We start from the raw sequence: 18,945 nt of genomic DNA on the forward strand, positions 1-18,945 counted from the left end.
GCGGGGATCCTACCTTGCAGCAATGCTTCATTCAGGAACTGTGTTAGAAAAAAGGTGAGCTGTACAACTTTAGTTTTGAGTGTACGCCATCTGGACCGGTGTCTTCTTGGGCAAATGGGACATTAAAGGGGCCATTTGTGTAGGCGTCATCCATTTGTCTCCGTAAATTTGTGTGATACTGCTGGTCATCCGTCTTTTCGTCATCAAGGAGAAGCTTGTTCATTAGGTACTCTGCTGAACATCTCCAGCCCCTTGTAATAGTGCCCTCTGTGCGCCTAAGAGTTGACAGTATTGTTCCAGGCGCTTCAGTCCGGAACCGCGCTGCTGCTACGGTCGCAGGTTCGAATCCTGCCTCGGGCATGGATGTGTGTGATGTCCTTAGGTTAGTTATGTTTAAGTAGTTCTAAGTCTAGCGGACTGTTGACCTCAGATGTTAAGTCCCATAGTGCTCAGAGCCATTTGAACCATTTGACATTATTGTTGGCGTCTTTACCTTATCTGTTTGAAATTTGAATGGTTCCCCCATATATCGTTTTGTAGCTGAGTTTTGATAAAATTGTTCCAGTGATCCTGTCTGGTCTTGTGTAGTTCCTTTTTACGTTTTTGCTTTGCATAACGGTATATTTTCAGTCTTACTTCCCTCTCTTGTGCTGTTTTCGCTTTTTGGTAATGTTTCCTTTTGTCTCTAGCGTCTTTTCTTTGTTTTGTTAGCTCAGTGGACCAGCGGAGTTTCTGTTTCGGTGCAGGGATAGCTAGTTGTTGTGCTTTTTGAAGCAGCTCCGTCGGAATGTGTATTTTATAGTCTATGTTTCCACTGAGTGTACGGAGGAAAAATTCTTCAACCACTTCCCTTAATTTTTGCCAGTCAACCTTGTTTAGAAGAAGTCGTTGTTTTTGTTGATGTAAAATTTATGTCTTCATGTTTGCGTATGTGTCTGTTAAGGCCACTGTGTGTGGCATTTTCTAGTACTTCCCATTTGTTGACGTATACTATGGGCTTTCCATTTTCTAGTGAGATATCAATGTTACTGGTTCCTCCTGCATTGTTGCACTATGTAAGTGTTTGTCCTGCTTTGTTTAGAACAAGCTGCATTCATTCATTGTGTCTACTGCGATTTGTCCTCTATTGTCTATTCTGTCCGCATGCCATAACGGCCACCGTGCACTGATGTTGCTAAATATGAGTAGTCCTTTGTCCCTAGAAAATTGTTCTATATCTCTTAATTAATCAGCAAAAGGCTCTATGTCATAAGAATACTGTGCATACATGGCCGTGATAATCCAAGATTCTCGTCCATGCGTAATTTCAGCTGTGGCTACATGTTCAGAACAAAGTTGTGTTATTTTTGTGACTGTTTAATTTATATTCGCTATTAAAATCATAGCCTTGGCATTCTGGATCCCAGTAATTGTTATGAGATGTTCGGAAAGGCCTGGGGGCTTCCCGACACGCATATATTGCTGTTGGAGACAGATCATATCTACCTGTGCTTCGTTCAGAAGTCTACCCACTTCTACTCCAACCAAAGTGCTCCTATCGCAGTTTTGTTGTAAGATCTTCACAGCGTGGGGTGTCTAGTGGAGGCACATCACTTAGTTGTTGTTTCTTTAGGATCGTAATAAACGGTCCATGCGCTCTCACGAAATCCTTATAAACTTTATCTATGTTTAAACCTTTATCTTTCGTAGGCATGCTTGCCCTCAGAGTCTGCAGAGCTCATGATGGTCGGTTGGCAGGTTCTCTGTCCTAAGTATCATTCTGTCTGTCTGCTCCGTTGTCGGGAAACAATTTTTTCCCCTTCCGGATGATTGTGGCGTATCACCAGACGCAGAGCAGTCTGAAAAAATTCACATTTTCTAATCCACTTATGCGTAAGTGACTCTTAAGATCATCATAATCAATTACTGAAGATGAAGGCAGCCAGTGGTGACAATAATTTATTGGCTTTTAAGCTGGACAGGCATTGATACAGCGCCCACATGAGGCGAGCGGCAGTGGCGGTCGGTGAACCTCAGGCCAGAATAGGCTGGCGATGGGGAACCGGTGTCAGCACTTCTTGTCAATGCGGCCCATTTGCTACATGGCTAACTGCGCATTCCAGCGGTTTTACCTTGCAGTATCAGGTGGTGGTGTATTTACTTCGTGATTGCGGTGGGATGAATCAATACGTTGCCAAGTGGTAGTCGTCTGCGTTGCCCAGGTTCAAATCCTGAACCACTTTCGGGAGAGCACTGGCTGGGGCTGGCGGTCCTCCTGTGGTTTAGAGCTGAGAGGTCAGCTCGATCCCTGGCCCATCAAGACTGCGGCTGGACCTCCGGCTGCTGTCCTGTCGAGATGACGGAAGAACTTTGGAGGCCCCGCGGAGGAAGTCAACACGCTGTGGACGCGGATTTGAAGCTCTGCTGTAGCGCCATCCCACCTTGGCCGGACGACCAGCTTTTATACGCAACAAGAAAGATCTTGTGAGGGCCGAGGTCACGCACACGACTTACCACGCGTTGCCGAAACCTCTCGAAACGCCGGTTACGTCCCTTGCGTCCGGGTCATACTTGTAGAGCCGCTGACATGGTGTAAATGTTGAGTTAGTGAGTGTGGACAAGCGCCTGGACTTCGTCATCGGGCCCCAGCTTGAACCTGCACCATTACAGCTGGATCATGTGCACAGTAGTCATAATAAGTTATATACGAAAGATACAGCGAACAATCTCCAATGAAATATGTCTTAGTGATCACTAAATAAGACTCGAATACCTGGGTCGCTGCAAAATATTGAGTCAGGGTCCATTCATTCAGTTTATACCGGTTACATAATGGTACAACTCGGTGTGATAGCGCTGGGAGGCACACATGCAGAGTGATATGAACTCATATGTAATGTGTCTGTATTGAAATATTATACGATACAAGTGCAGTATGTTTAGTAAATACAAAAGAAACTGATATCCAGCAATTGAATTTTCTAAATGCCATTCTCCAGCCGAAGAATTATGTAAGGTAGCAAAGTACACTGATGTGACAGAAGTTGTGATATACCTCCTAAAATGTTGTCAAACCTCCTTTTGCCCGGCGTAGTGCAGCAGTTTAATGCGGCATGGACTCAACAAGTCGTTGGAAGTCCCCTGCAGAAATACGGAGCCATGCTGCCTCTATACCCGTCCATAATTGCGAAAGTGTTGCCGGTGCAGGATTTTGGGCACAAACTGACCACTCGATTATGTCCCGGAAATATTCGATGGAATTCGAGTCGGGTGATCTGGTTCGCCAAATCATTCGTTCGAAATATCCAGAATCTTCTCCAAACCAATCGCATAACAACTGTAGTCCAGTGACGTGGGGCACTAACATCCATAACAATTCAATCGCTGTTTTGGAGCATGAAGTCTACAAATGACTGAAAATGGTCTCTGAGTAACTGAACACAATCATTTCCTGCCAATGTTCGGTTCAGTTGGACCAGCGGACCCAGTCCATCCCATGTTCACAGCCCACACCATTATGGAGCCACCACCAGCTTGCACAGTGCCTTGTTGACAACTTGGGTCCATGGCTTCGTGGGATCTGCGCCCACTCGAACTCCACCAGCAGCTCATACCAACCGAAATAGGGACTCATCAGACCAGGCTACGGTTTTCCAGTCGTCTAGGGTCCAACAACATGGTCACGAGTCCAGGAGAGGCGCTGCAGGCTATGCCGTGCTGTTAGCAAAGGCATTCGCGCCGATCGTCTGCTGCCATAGCCCATTAACGCGTTATTTCATCGCTCTGTCCAGACATACGTTCGTCGTAAGTGCCACGTTGATTTCTGTGGTTATTTCAAGCTGTGTTGTTTGTCAGTTAACACTCACAACTCTACACAAATGTCACTGCTCTCGGTCGTTAAGTGAAGGACGTCGGCCACTGCGTTGTCTATGGTGAGAGGTATACCAGAAATTTGGTATTATAGGCACAATCTTGACACTGTGGATCTCGGAATATTGGATTCCCTAACGATTTCCGAAATGGAATGTCCCATGAGTCTAGCTCCAACTACCACTCCGCCTTCGAAGTCTGTTAACTCTCGTCATGCGGCCATAATCACGTCGGAAACCTTTTCACAGGAATCATATCAGTACAAATGACAGCTCCGTCAATGTACTGCCCTTTTATACCTTGTGTACGCGATACAACCGCCATCTTTACATGTATGTATCGCTGTCCTGTGACTGTCACCTCTGTGTAAGTAACCATCCACTTAAAATAACACCTACCTCCACAGTCGTCGTTATTGTTTAGGAATACGTAACAGCAAATATTTTTGTCAACGTTGGCAGAACTGGTTCGCTACATCTAAATAACAAAGTGCCATTCCTTGTCCATTTCCTCTCCGAATATGAACATTGAGTTGAGCTAGAATGAGATTTTCACTCTGCAGCGGAGTGTGCGCTGATATGAAACTTCCTGACAGATTAAAACTGTGTGCCGGACCGAGACTCGAACTCGGGACCTTCACCTTTCGCGGGCAAGTGCTCTACCAACTGAGCTACCCAAGCACGACTCACGCCCCGTCCTCACAGATTTACTTCTGTCGTTATCTCGTCTCCTACCTTCCAGACTTTACGGAAGCTCTCCTGCGGAGATTATGGAACGTAGGAGACGAGATACTGCCAGAAGTAAAGCTGTGAGGATGGGGCGTGAGTCGTGCTTGGGTAGCTCAGTTGGTAGAGCACTTGCCCGCGAAAGGCAAAGGTCCCGAGTTCGAGTCTCGGTCCGGCACACAGTTTTAATCTGTCAGGAAATTTCATTGAGTTGAGCTGGTTATCTCAAAATGGTTCAAATGGCTCTGAGCGCTATGGGACTCAACTGCTGAGGTTATTAGTCCCCTAGAACTTAGAACTAGTTAAACCTAACTAACCTAAGGACATCACAAACATCCATGCCCGAGGCAGGATTCGAACCGGCGACCGTAGCGGTCTTGCGGTTCCAGACTGCAGCGCCTGTAACAGCACGGCCACTTCGGCCGGCTGGTTATCTCATATGAACTGCAGAGCTGCACATTGGTTTTAATTCAATGTTAGATTCATTCACATACTGAAGGAAGGTAAGAGCATGCTCAAACTATCGCGTGCGGCTTTGACCCGCATTTTGCTCGGGGTTGGAGTGGTTGAATCGGATTTGGCATGTTAATGTGAAGGGTTGGCCAGATGCCCTTCCTGCCGCAACCCCGTACCCCCCGGGACGGAATCAGAGTACCCCATCTGTCTGCGTCTAGTGGAAATCATGGAAAAGTGCGGATGTGTTTCAAATGTCTGTGAGTCGTGTAACTGAGGCGGGACGTGGGGACCAGCCCGGTATTCACCTAGAGGGATGTGAAAAACCGCCTAAAAACCAAATCCAGGCTGGCCGGCACACCGGCCCTCGTCGTTAATCCGGCGGGCGGATTCGATCGGGGCCGGCGCGCCTACCCCAGTCCAGGAAGCAGCACATTAGCGCTCTCGGCTAACCTGGCGGGTCTAAGAGCATGCTCAAACAATGCCTAGTAAAGAACTATGTTGTTAAAAATAATATTTACATCGATGAAAGCTTTATTCTGTACCTCATCTACAAATGTTTACGAGTCTGCATTCTCGACTTCATCAAACAAATTGACTACAGTCGTCGGTGCACGATCGTATTGTATTGTGAACTAAAATCCATGCTGCGGAACAGCCACTGTGTGTTCTTCACAAGAGCAAGTCAAGAAGTGGATGAACCACGTACCTGTAGGATGCACTTTTAACACTACCGACCCTTACCAAATTGGCAATCGTCGATAATGTTAACCTTCTGTGAAGGGTTTAGCCTGACCGCTGTACCTAATGACAAGGAATCGGATTATAATTTCGCAATCACAAAGCAAGTGAAATAGTAACAACAGCAAAGCAAACGGGTTTCGAACTGATGTTCTAGTAATACGAAAGTTAACCGTAATTATGTCGCCAGCCTCGTTAGGCAATCCGGTATAAAGTTTTATGGCTAAGCGGAAATAAACTTCACCTACGGAAACTAAACTCACTTGGTACCCTAACTAATCTCTTCTAACACAGTTACTCTCAATATTATACAGCAATTTGCCCTATCAAACAGCACAACAGCTAAGCCTTATACAGAACACAGAATGGCCAATAAATGAAGCAGCACACACTGTCTCACAATAACACTTACTATGGGCATAAACTATTATGCAGTATAATGAACAAAAGCAGATGGGCATATGATACTACTAACAAAGTCTGACTGACAAGAGCATGAACTACTATTATTTTAATTAACTATTACAAAAAGATCATCATTTGAAACAGTGCTGAATACTATGGGTCAAAAATTAGCACATATTTGCTCTATAAAAATAGGCAGTACAATTATTATTTATAAGAAAAGTTTTGCTGCAGAATAAATGATTGTACAGATTGCTACACTTGCTCAGAAGGAGCCTTTACTTTCATTTACCACAGAAGTTAAGTAGCTTATGAGGTCCCTTAAACTGGTGTGGTTTGAAGAACGATAATCAATTGTAAATAGTAACACACAAAATTAAGAAAATGGCAGATACCTTTAGAAACAACTTTTAGTAGAATGAACAAGGCAAAATTAGTTCAACAGTTAACAAGGGGACCTAGTAACTAGTCTATCATTGGACTCAAAGTCAAACGGGCTTTGCAAATGACTACACAACCTGAAAAACAACATATACAAAGAAACAAACAATTACAAGTTTACAAACCTGTTCAAAGTGAATTAACATTGCTGTGTTTTTATAATTTTTACTTACAGACGGCTACAAGCACTTTATATTTTTGTCTTTGATTATTTTAATGGAAGCTTCTTATTTAATGAACACCTTTCTTTATGAACACACTTTAGGAAACTTTAAGACGAAAAATTATGTGGAGTAAATCATTTACTACTGTAGAGAAAACTAACAAAACTTCATACTCCACAAAGTTAATAAAACCGCAAAATGTTTTACTGCCAAAATTGTCAGTTTCATAAAAATAGAATACTCGCGGAATTAATTCACTTGGAAAGGACCCTGTCTAGGAATGTGACGGTATAGCCACGGATGTGCACACGTAAGTTACAAGTTCCACAAAAAGTTATTATTCAGTGCATAATACCTGGTATTACGCGCCATATCCACCTTTTCCAGTCTCGCCAAACTACTTCCGTAACGACGGGGCTTTACTACAGGTTTTACATTAATTTCCCTACTTATAGACCAGTAAAATATGCAGAGTTTTTTCAAATTCTTACATTCACAGGGTATTACATATAAAACTGGAGGTACAGTTACAGTATAATTTCTTAAAACTCGAAAATAATTAACATTATTACATATTTACACAACCAAAGATCTTGACTATGCAAATACACTAGTGTACAACGTCACCAGAGGACTTATATGGAATATACCGGGTGGTTATAATTAAACTTATTCTATTTAACACGTTATAACACGAAATCTAAGCATCGTACGAGGACCAAACGTGGTAGAATTAATGCCAGCGACATGAGGAAGAGAAATAATGGAATCAACACAGCTGAAACACTTTTAATGTGCATACCATTACATACCGATAAAATTACTGCTACAAAAGAGATTCCGTATGGCGTCCATTAGTGCCAAGAAGAGTCTGAAAGCGCAGGATTGCATTCTGCAGAGCATAACGAAGCATGTGCGCAGGTATGCTGGCTACCTCTCTTGATGTGGTGCTCTTCAGATCAGCACATGTGTGCATGTCCCTCTGGTAAACTCTGTCCTTCAGGTAGCCCCACAACCAGAAATCACAGGGATGATCGTGCCGGCCAAGCATTTGGAAACGATCGGTTGATAATTCGATCGTTTCCAAATGTGTTTCAGAGAAGCAGGTGAATTTCACGAGCGATGTGCAGTGGGGCTCCATCTTGCATGAAAACTGTGAGTTCAATGCGTCCCTCTCCTGTAGGGTGGTTGGCTCTGAGCACTATGGGACTCAACTGCTGAGGTCATAAGTCCCCTAGAACTTAGAACTACTTAAACCTAACTAACCTAAGGACAACACACACATCCATGCCCGAGGCAGGATTCGAACCTGCGACCGTAGTGGTCGCGCGGTTCCAGACTGTAGCGCCAGAACCGCTCGGCCACCAGCGGCCGGCCCCTGTAGGGTGGGTATGACATGCTGGCGAAGCATATCACAGTAACACTGGCCAGTCACACAGCACGTCTTTGGTCCTTGAGCGCTGAACTATTCAAAAAAGAATGGGCCAATGATGAACAAAGCCGTGAAACCACTCCATACGGCGACACTTGCACCATACAGAGGAACTTCATGCACAAAGACAGGAGGTGAAGATCGCCATACTCGGCAGTTCTGCGTCTTCACCTCACCCGTCAGGGAAAAATGAGCTTCGTCTGTCCATATGATGATCCAGCGCCAGTCCTCGTCAACTTCAGTCCTCGCGAGAAAGTGGAGAGCGAAGTTGTACGTCGTTGTGCGTCCTGTGGTGCAACCTGCTGTACGATGTGGATCTTGTACGAATAACATTTGGGAATTGTTCGAAGCACTTTCCGTACAGTGGACCACGGGATACTGTCGTGACACACACGCGCTCTGCCTGACGATCGGCAATTGCGCGCAGCGTTGTCTGCAATAGCAACAGCGATTTCATCAGCCACCTGTGGTGCAACCGGCCGTGTACAGCCGGTGAAGAAAGAGGACCCTTCCGTAATCCTTTCAGCCGTCGATATTCTCGAAGTGCAGCTGCAGCATTAAATTGTTTTGATAGTAGAGCTTCACCAATAATGCCCTGCTCCTTTCGTACAAGCTCATGTTGACACGTCAACAAGTGCACTGCGACTGGTCAGATGTGTGAAACTATGGATCACGATGACTGTTCACGGCACCTGGTAGCCATAGTTGGAACTGGACGATGGCACTGTGACGCATGGAAATCACGCACCCCATACTCTGGACATTAATGCTACTAAGTTTGGTACTTGTACGGTAATTAGTTTCCGTGTTATAACGTGTTAAATAGGGAAAGTTTAATTATAACCACCCGGTACATAAATCTTGGCGTTACACACCTCCGAATTGTTACTCTACTGTATTCAATATACAATGCCACCCGCGAGGTTAGCCGAGAGCGCTGACGCGCTGCTTCCTGGACTCGGGTAGGCGCGCCGGCCCCTGGTCGAATCCGCCCGCCGGATTAACGACGAGGGCCGGTGTACCGGCCAGCCTGGATGTGGTTTTTAGGCGGTTTTCCACATCCATCTAGATGAATACCGGGCTGATCCCCACGTCCCGCCTCAGTTACCCGACTCACAGACATTTGAAGCACATCCGCACTTTTCCATGATTTACACTAGATGCAGACAGATGTGGTACTCTGATTCCGTCCCGGGGGCTACAGGGTGGCAGCAGGAAGGGCATCCGTCGCCCCCTTCAAATTAACATGTCACATCCGATTTAACCACGCCAGCCCCGCGCAAAATGCGGGACACAAGCGCAAGCGATAGATAACGATAGATAGAATTCAATACAAAATGCCGTAAAATGTGTTCATATCCTTCTGCATTTAACTTTTGCTGTAACGCAGTGAGTGGACCACATAATAATCACGTAAAACATCCCCATACTGCAGCACCTTATTCCATATTCACTGTTGACACCATACATTACGGCAGACAACGTTCTCCAGATATTCGCCAAACTAAAACCCTTCCATCGGATTTCCACAGGGTACAGCTTGATTCATTACTCAAAAACCAGTTATCCACTGTCAAGTGACGTCGATGTTGACATCACTTTAAGCAATGACTACAGGGATGTGTATCTTATGAGGAGCTCCTCGAGTATTGTACCCACTCTTTTTAACTCCCTACGCAGAATCATTGGGATAGACGGTAGCACTTTGGAGCTCGCGATTTCATGCGATTTTTTACAACCAGCCTCCTTAAGGCTCGACGGTCCCTGTCCATAAGTGCATGAGATCTGTCTGGTCTTGCTTTAAGTTCCGCTCACAGTCCCATGACCAACAGTCGACTTAGACAGCTTAAGGGGAGGTTTACTATCTTTTGGTTCAAAAAATAGATTTTTTTAATTGCATTTTTGGATCCATAAAAGTGTTTAGAATCCATCCCTGAAACCGTTTTCTCGAATACGGAACGGAAATGTTTGTTATTCGCGGTTGAACAAAAAAAAGCACCTGCCTGAAATCGGCCTTCTCCACGCACTAGCTTTTTTTCTTTCGGAGGACGAGTTATTGTACCGGTGCTTGGTAGGAAAAACACAAAATTCAAATGAAAGTTTGAACGCGTGTGTTTGGAAGTTAGCCCCCAAGCATTTGCATTCTGTTGCGAAGACTGTGGAGATTGCGACTTTCCTGGCAGTGAGCAGCTTCAACGAAGGGTATTCAGCAATTCTGAAGACCATGACAACGATGGACGTCACCCTGGGACTCTATTCGACGCAGTTCGGCAAGCATTCGGACGACCACCGGATTCAAGCGGCTGAAAACCGCTTGTCACCGGCCGTACGAGTGGCTCTGGAGCAGCGCAGGATGGCCCAGATCGAGCAGAACGCCCCCTATGAGGAAGAGGAAGGACTAGTTTGTGGACCCGGAATAGCAGATTGAACGTAAGTTGCATAATATTGCATTTATATGTAGTCAAAACTTCAAACGCGTCTTTCTCGAAATGACTTTTTTTTATCGCGCGGTATGGTAACTTCAAATCTACTGAACCGATTGGCATGATTCTTTGTTTCCGAAGAAGCTAACTAAATTGTCTAGGAGTTGGACCACTTTTATTCCGATCCATCAACTATAAATATTTTTACTTGGCCGACGAAGTCGAAAAATCGATGAAACAACCCTCTTTTTTTTTAAATGGCCGCCATTTTGTTTCCTGTGGTCCAAATAATTTAAGCGAGCTACAACTCCTAAAGAATCTTACATACTTTGCTAACGTCAGCTCAATTTTAATTCCAGACGAGCCGGCTGACCTGTGACATACCGCGCGTGGAGGTCTACATCGAAATTTTGTTTCGTTTCGACGGCACTTCCGCCTTTGCTCTTCGACATTTCCGGTCGAAAAAATTCCAGTTTGTAGAGGAAATATCAATAAACATTTTGACCAAATTTGACGTTGATATCTATAACACATCTCGAGAAAAAAATCTCAAAGGACATGCTTTTATCGGGGCAAAGATAGTAAACCTCAGCTTAAGAAGGGTTGAAATCTCCCTTATGGATTTATTTCTCATGTGACATGACTAGTCCACATTCGAAGTCAATGAACTTTCCTGATCTACCCATTCTTCAGCTATTGCTTCTCTACTGACAACACAGTATTATCCTCCTCGTTTTATACTGGCTAGTCCGCCTCTAGTGATACGTAGTGAACAGTCCCGCTTTTACATAAGGATGTCCGAATACTTCTGATCAGTTAGTGTAAACGCATCACGATGTTTCGAGACACGTGTTCATGCTGCTCATACTTGTATTCTGACGTCAAATACCCACCTCGCATAAGAGCGTCGTCTCGGCCTTTTCTTATTCGTTGGAATCCAGCAAAGGACTTCCTTGGCCCATCGACAATCCATGCCTGGCCCAGGCGCGGACAAAGGCTTGGCTTCTCTGGGAAGGAGGGACCACAATTCCTTATTTCCTTCTCCCTCCCCTCTCCCCCCCCCCCCCCCGCCATCCACCCGTAATTTGCTGTCACTATGACTTTAAATGTACCACGAATACATAGTATTTTTTTACTAATATAATATTAATAATATAGCATATAAGATGTTTTAATATAATAATAATTTCTTTACGTTAGTGCTCCGTACATTAAATCTGTTTAACTTACAAGAAATTGAAGTTAGAAGAATATAACATTTTAAAAGTAATTTGTCCAAAAATCTGAGAAGCTCGTGTTTCGTGCAATTTCTGTAAGAACTACAACGCACTCTCACAACTTCGGCAGTGTCTTAATTTACCAGATAAAAAAATTGAAGAGTGCACTTACCATTTTACTTAGCACTACGATTGTGACCACTGTGTTGCAGACCATGGCTATGTGACCATGTGAGTAGGGAAATGCTGTTTTGTTTCAGTCTTTTCAAATAGCCTTATTCAAAGGTCTTCCCCTTCTGGTCTTGCTTTACTCCACTTCCGGTATTTTGCCAGTTTTACCAGTGGTTCAAATGGCTCTGAGTACTATGCGACTTAACTTCTGAGGTCATCAGTCGCCTAGAACTAATTAAACCTAACTAACCTAAGGACATCACACACATCCATGCCCGAGACAGGATTCGAACCTGCGACCGTAGCGGTCGCTCGGCTCCAGACTGTAGCGCCTAGACTGTAGACTCACGAACTACGTCGGATTTGTTATTGGCAACAGGAATGGTCAGCCTGCGGTGAGGTACCTTTTCGTAGCTGAAATGTTCCCCGGGAAGGTATGTCACAAGCCCGTGCACGTGACCGCTCCTGCTGCTAGCAACTGAAAAGTATCCTGTGCTAAACACAGTTTGTAACTTTTAGAACTCCTTGCTTTGTCGAGATTCTTAGTTTCCCTACTATTTTACTTTCCGAGTGTTATCTGAGAAACTTGGGAGGGAATCGTGACACTCATGCTCCCTTTGCATCCCCTCCCCCTCCCCCCACCACCGTTGGCCCTGGCCACACATACTTCCTGGCCACACATACTTCCTCATCACCTTCAGTCCGTTTTCATTATCGTGACAGTCACATCTTACGCTCAAGTCTGTTCCCATACCTGTATGTTTGTTTTCGTTTCTCTCTTTTCTCTCCTTTCTGAACGGATTTCACGTATGAACTCCATGTCTCATTGCCGTATCTCAAAACCCGTCACATTCACTGCCAGACACATCACAGCCTGAGTTCTGAAAACTCATGTCTACAATGCGCGACAAAAAAAGGTGAAGCACCCACAAGCGGAGAAAGAAACGAAATGAAACCTCGCAGGTAGAGAGGGTATGTGGTGTTACTACAATGATTACAAAATAGTCAAATTTACAAAGAATTTGGCAGTATGAGCCCACTTATCAGTATGACGCTGCTTCCACTCTGGCCCAGATGGACGCACTGATTCGGATGGGAAGGGTGTCATAAAGCCGTTGTGTCGACTCCTGAGGCAAGCCGGCACACAACTGCTGTAATTGGTCGTCGACATCATTTACACTGGCACTGGGACAGAGTTGACGTCAGAGCTGGTTCCACACATGTTCAATCGGCGACAGATATGGGGAGCTTGCTGGCCACGGCAGTAGCTCGACATCACGCACACAGTTCATAGAGACACCTGCCACGTGCGGATGAGAACTGTCCTGTTGAAAAATAGCACCACGCGACTGTTACATGAAGGTAACACTTAAGGACGCAGTATTTCCGTGAAGTACCGTTGTCCCGTCAGAGTTAGATCAGTCACTACCAGCCGTCAAACCCTATGGCTCCCCGCACTATGACGCCAGACGTAACACTGCTGTGGCTCTCCAAAACATTGGAAGAATGGGGCCTCTATCCCGGTAGCCATCACACCTGCTGACGGTGGTCATCCGGTATATTGCAAAACAGCAAGTCATCACTGAACAAATGGTTCAAATGGCTCTGAGCACTATGGGACTTAACATCTGTGGTCATCAGTCCCCTAGAACTTAGAACTACTTAATCCTAACTAACCTAAGGACATCAGACACATCCATGCCCGAGGCAGGATTCGAACCTGCGACCGTAGCAGCCGCGCAGTTCCGGACTGCGCGCCTAGAAGCGCTCGACCACCGCGGCCGGCATCACTGAACATAATCCGATGCTATTCATGAGCAGTCTATGTTTCCCAGTCCAAGCACCACTCCACACGCAGCTGTTTGTGTCGTGGCGTTAACGGCTCCCTACGCACAGGACGGTAATTCCCTGTTCCGGCTGCTACTACACTACTGGCCATTAAAATTGCTACACCAAGAAGAAATGCAGATGATAAACGGGTATTCATTGGACAAATATATTATACTACAACTGACATGTGATTACATTTTCACGTAATTTGGGTGCATAGATCCTGAGAAATCAGTACCCAGAGCAACCAACTCTGGCCGGACTTGATACGCCCGGGCATTGAGTCAAACAGAGCTTGGATGGCGTGTACAGGTACAGCTGCCCATGCAGCTTCAACACGATACCACAGTTCATCAAGAGTAGAGACTGGCGTATTGTGACGAGCCAGTTGCTCGGTCACCATTGACCAGACGTTTTCAGTTAGTGAGAAATCTGGAGAATGTACTGGCCAGGGCAGCAGTCGAACATTTTCTGTATCCAGTAAGGCCCGTACAGGACCCGCAACATGCGGTCGTGCATTATGCTGCTGAAATGTAGGGTTTCGCAGGGATCGAATGAACGGTAGAGCCACGGGTCGCAACACATCCGAAATGCAACGTCCACTGTTCAAAGTGCCGTCAATGCGAACAAGAGGTGACCGAGACGTGTAACCAATGGCACCCCATACCATCACACTGGGTGATACGACAGTATGGCGATGACGAATACACGCTTCCAATGTGCGTTCAGCGTGATGTCACCAAACACGGATGCGACCATCTTGATGCTGTAAACAGAACCTGGATTCATCCGAAAAAATGACGTTTTGCCAATCGTGCACCCAGGTTCGTCGTTGAGTACACCATCGCAGGCGCTCCTGTCTGTGATGCTGCGTCAAGGGTAACCACAGCCACGGTCTCCGAGCTGATAGTGCATGGTGCTACAAACGTCGTCGAACTGTTCGTGCAGATGGTTGTTGTCTTGCAAACGTCCCCATCTGTTGACTCAGGGATCGAGACGTGGCTGCACGATCCGTTACAGCCATGCGGATAAGATGCCTGTCATCTCGACTGCTAGTGATACGAGGCTGTTGGGATCCGGAACGGCGTTCCGTATTACCCTGCTGAACCCACCGATTCCATATTCTGCTAACAGTCATTGGCTCTCGACCAACGCGAGCAGCAATGTCGCGATACAATAAACCGCACTAGCGATAGGCTACAATGCGACCTTTATCAAAGTCGGAAACGTGATGGTACGCATTTCTCGTCGTTACACGAGGCATCACAACAACGTTTTACCAGGCAACGCCGGTCAACTGCTGTTTGTGTATGCGAAATCGGTTGGAAACTTTCCTCATGTCAGCACGTTGTATGTGTCGCCACCGGCGCCAACCTTGTGTGAATGCTCTGAAAAGCTAATCATTTGCATATCACAGCATCTTCTTCCTGTCGGTTAAATTTCGCGTCTGTAGCACGTCATCTTCGTGGTGTAGCAATTTTAATGGCCAGTAGTGTAATGGTGCAGGATGACACAGAATGTTGCAGCGAATGTATTATCTGCTCTGGGAAGGCAGGCGCAGATGCGAAGGGGTACGTTGTGTTTGGTGTACAATTCGGCGATCCTCCCTTGTGGTGGTCAGACGTGGTCGACCGGAACCTTGACGACGAGTATGCCTGCCCTCAGGTTCCCATGCAGTCAATCATCGGGTCACTGTCATTCCCAGTGTCCCACAAATCTGAATTTTGCACGATTCGACCAGCCGACCTAATGGAGACCTACAATGAGGCCCCGTTGATAGTCTGTCAGATGCTTTCAGGTCCTTCACTGTGATCTCTCGACATCTTACCCTGCTCGAGCCCCTCATATAACCTACGAGGCATAGTTACAAAACTAAACACGAACATCACTTATGCACTCTGGTGGCCGCTCTAGCTGAAACAGAGAATTGCAACTCTAGTCATTTACATACTCGCCGATGATGTGTACATGCACGAAGTTATATTTAAATCTGACCTTGTCTTCCACGAGCTTCACTTTCTTCTTCTTTTTTTTTCGCGCAGTGTAATTTACTGCCAACGTCCTTGCCGCAGTGGTAACACCGGTTCCCGTCAGATCACCAAAGTTAAGCGCTGTCGGGCTCGGCTAGCACTTGGATGGGTGACCATCTGGTCGGCTGAGCTATGTTGGCAAGCGGGGTGCACTCAGCCCTTGTGAGGCAAACGAAGGAGCTGCTTGACGGAGAAGTAGCGGCTCCGGTCTCATAGACTGACATACGGTCGGGAGAGTGGTGTGCTGACAACATGCCCCTCCGTATCCGCATCCAGTGACACCTGTGAGCTTAGGATGACACGGCGGCCGGCAGGTACAGTTGGGCCTTCGTGACCTGTTCGAACTTAGTTAAGTTTTAGTTTAGTGTAATTTACCAAAATCACCCCTATCCATTTATAATCTTCTGTTTATTTCTTTTGCTATCATTCCAGTCGTCGTCCTCAAATACCCTAAAAAACAAAATCTTAGCAACAGACTCTATAGCTGCGTTATTGATTTGTACTATATTATCTTCGCTATGTCGGGTATGTTTATTTTACTCTTACTGTAATTTATTTTCAGGCCTACATTCAAACTTCGTGTAATTAATTATTCCATTAGCTGAAGATTACCTGTACTGAATACGAACAGTATCATGTTACCAGCAAAACGAATGTGGTTCATCTTTCATCAACACGTATTTCTTCGTTTTACCAGTTTAAGGATCTAGGAATTTCCTCTAGGGCTGCTGCGAATAGTCCTTTGGTGTGGATTCCCCTTGTCTAGCTGTTCTTTCTAACACAATTTCTCACTATTCTTGCGAAGTCCAGTAGACGTTGTAACACTAACGTGCGTATCTTTTAGTATAGTAAAGTTAACTGAGTAAGTGTTCTGTTTCTCAAGGTATGTTGGGACAGATTTTGTTGAAAACGGATCAGAAACTCATATTCATTGCGCTGTTCTATAATTTAGTTCGCGGCTTACAAATGGTTCGTTGTACTACATCCGTTCCCAAAGCCAGCCATTGCTTCATCGATCTCCAGCGTTTAGTTCTACGTATTTGGTGATGATTGTAATATATGGTACACTATCGAGAGTTTCATGTATCGTTTGTCTACTTTATTTGAAAGTAGATCAATATCCCCTCTGCTGCCCGACAGCGAAAACAAATCTGAAAGCGAAGTTAACTTAAAGCCAGTATTTTTCCAGTTTAATGTAATTTTACAAATTCCTTTTGGATTACTTTGCCTTCACGTATGCCCACATATGCTCGACACGGATTCATTACCCATCTGAATGTAAGCTGGGATGCGCCTTGACATTTATAAACATACCTGTGTGCAGAGCTTACGTCATCTGGCTGTGTCTCGTCTGTGACGTCGGCTGTGCTTCATGTCTTACGTACCACGTCATTGTCACGACAAAAAACCTATCATTATATTATAATTTTAATCATTATTTTTATATGTTATGAAAAAAATCTTCAAATATAACAATTCTATTTAATTGTGATTTACATGAAAGTCACAAACCAGTCTGTTAAAATCTTTTTAAAACCACATTTAATATCACATAATATTCGCCATTGTATGTCAGTGATAGCAGGTTCTATAGTAACAAATTTAATTATGCTCTGAGGAGATAGCAGCATAGCTTGGAAAACTTATGATACACTTTCACATTACTATAAGTCTTTGGCTCGACAACGCCCACTATGCCTTCATGATTTTACTGGGTAGGCCTATTCTTACACTAATACAGCTTACTTGAAAGATTCACTACTGCAGTCGTACACCTTATCCTATTGTTTCCTTTGTACTACACACTGTCTACCTGTTATATCGTCATTTGTTACATTTCAGTGGGCGCAACAATGACAGTGCATCTACATTTGTGCTACCAACACTCTTCTAACGTAACATCATTCATACTTCCTCTAATTCAGGGGTATTCAACCATTTTTGCCTACCACCGACTTTTGTATCTCTGTTATTAGTAAAAAAAAATTTTTAACTGACCTGCAGTTCTACGGTAATGGAGACTTATAAAATAAAAAAGTAACTTTATGTTATAAAATTTATAAAGCAGAGCCGCAGAAAGTTAAAGCATGTAGTAAGAATTACTTACAAATAATTTACCAAAATTTTATGAACATCTAATGAAAATATCCTTAATCCCTAACAGCCTACCGCCCACCATAGACGCTGGGAACGTCCACCAGTGTGCGGTAGGGACCAGGTTGACTATCGCTGCTCTAGATGATCATATGAGGGCTGTATGGTTGGGTATTGCAATCTAGGTGGCTTCTCCTAGTCCTTTTTTGTCTAAATTCTCTAGAAACACGATGTTAATTTTATATTGAACCTAATCTGCATCAGAAGTAGTTTGAGTTCCGAAATAAAAACCTGTAAGCATACTCACTCATCACCATAATGAACAGGTAACAGCTTTGCATGTTGTGTAACATTCCATTAATAATTTGTAACGCAGAAAATTCGTAAAACAAATTCTGACTTTAATGCTATTTAACGACTGGTTTCAGTCCAGGACCATGTTCGCGGTAGTCAAATATCAATTTCTGGCACAGTTATTGTGTTCAGAATTATTCTGTTGGACTTTAATTATTTATCTTGGATTTCGAAAAATGTATTACATGTAATGTCAGTTTTATAACTGCATATTTGAATACCGTGGACATGGTCCTGGACTGAAACCGGGACGTAAATAAATAGCATTAAAGTCAACATTTGTTTTATGCAATTCCTGCATTATGTATATGCTGATTTCCCTAGACCAGTTGTTTTATTAATAATTTGGCAGCTGCACACAACAGAAACCCCATCACATTGAAACAACACCTTAGTGCATTCCTGCTTATACTTTTTAAATAAGGATTGCCTAATCGTAGGAGAAGTTGTATGACATAAATGGAACACGATTTCATAAATTATTAAATTTTTATTCAAATTTAATAATCACATGGAATTTTGCTCCAATGATTTTCTTGAAAAACCTAAACATACTAATAGAAAATTAACATTCAAAACTGAAGCTAGTAATGTGGGACATTGATTAATATCATTA

The 18,945-nt window shown here is 44.4% G+C and overlaps 1 pseudogene; it reads left to right on the plus strand.

Annotated features, from left to right (window-relative positions):
- Positions 1-15,904: 15,904 nt before the first annotated feature.
- On the plus strand, positions 15,905-16,022 carry LOC126250160 (5S ribosomal RNA; annotated as a pseudogene).
- Positions 16,023-18,945: the final 2,923 nt, after the last annotated feature.

The sequence above is a fragment of the Schistocerca nitens genome, chromosome 3 (assembly GCF_023898315.1).
Source record: "Schistocerca nitens isolate TAMUIC-IGC-003100 chromosome 3, iqSchNite1.1, whole genome shotgun sequence".
Lineage (NCBI taxonomy): Eukaryota > Metazoa > Arthropoda > Insecta > Orthoptera > Acrididae > Schistocerca > Schistocerca nitens.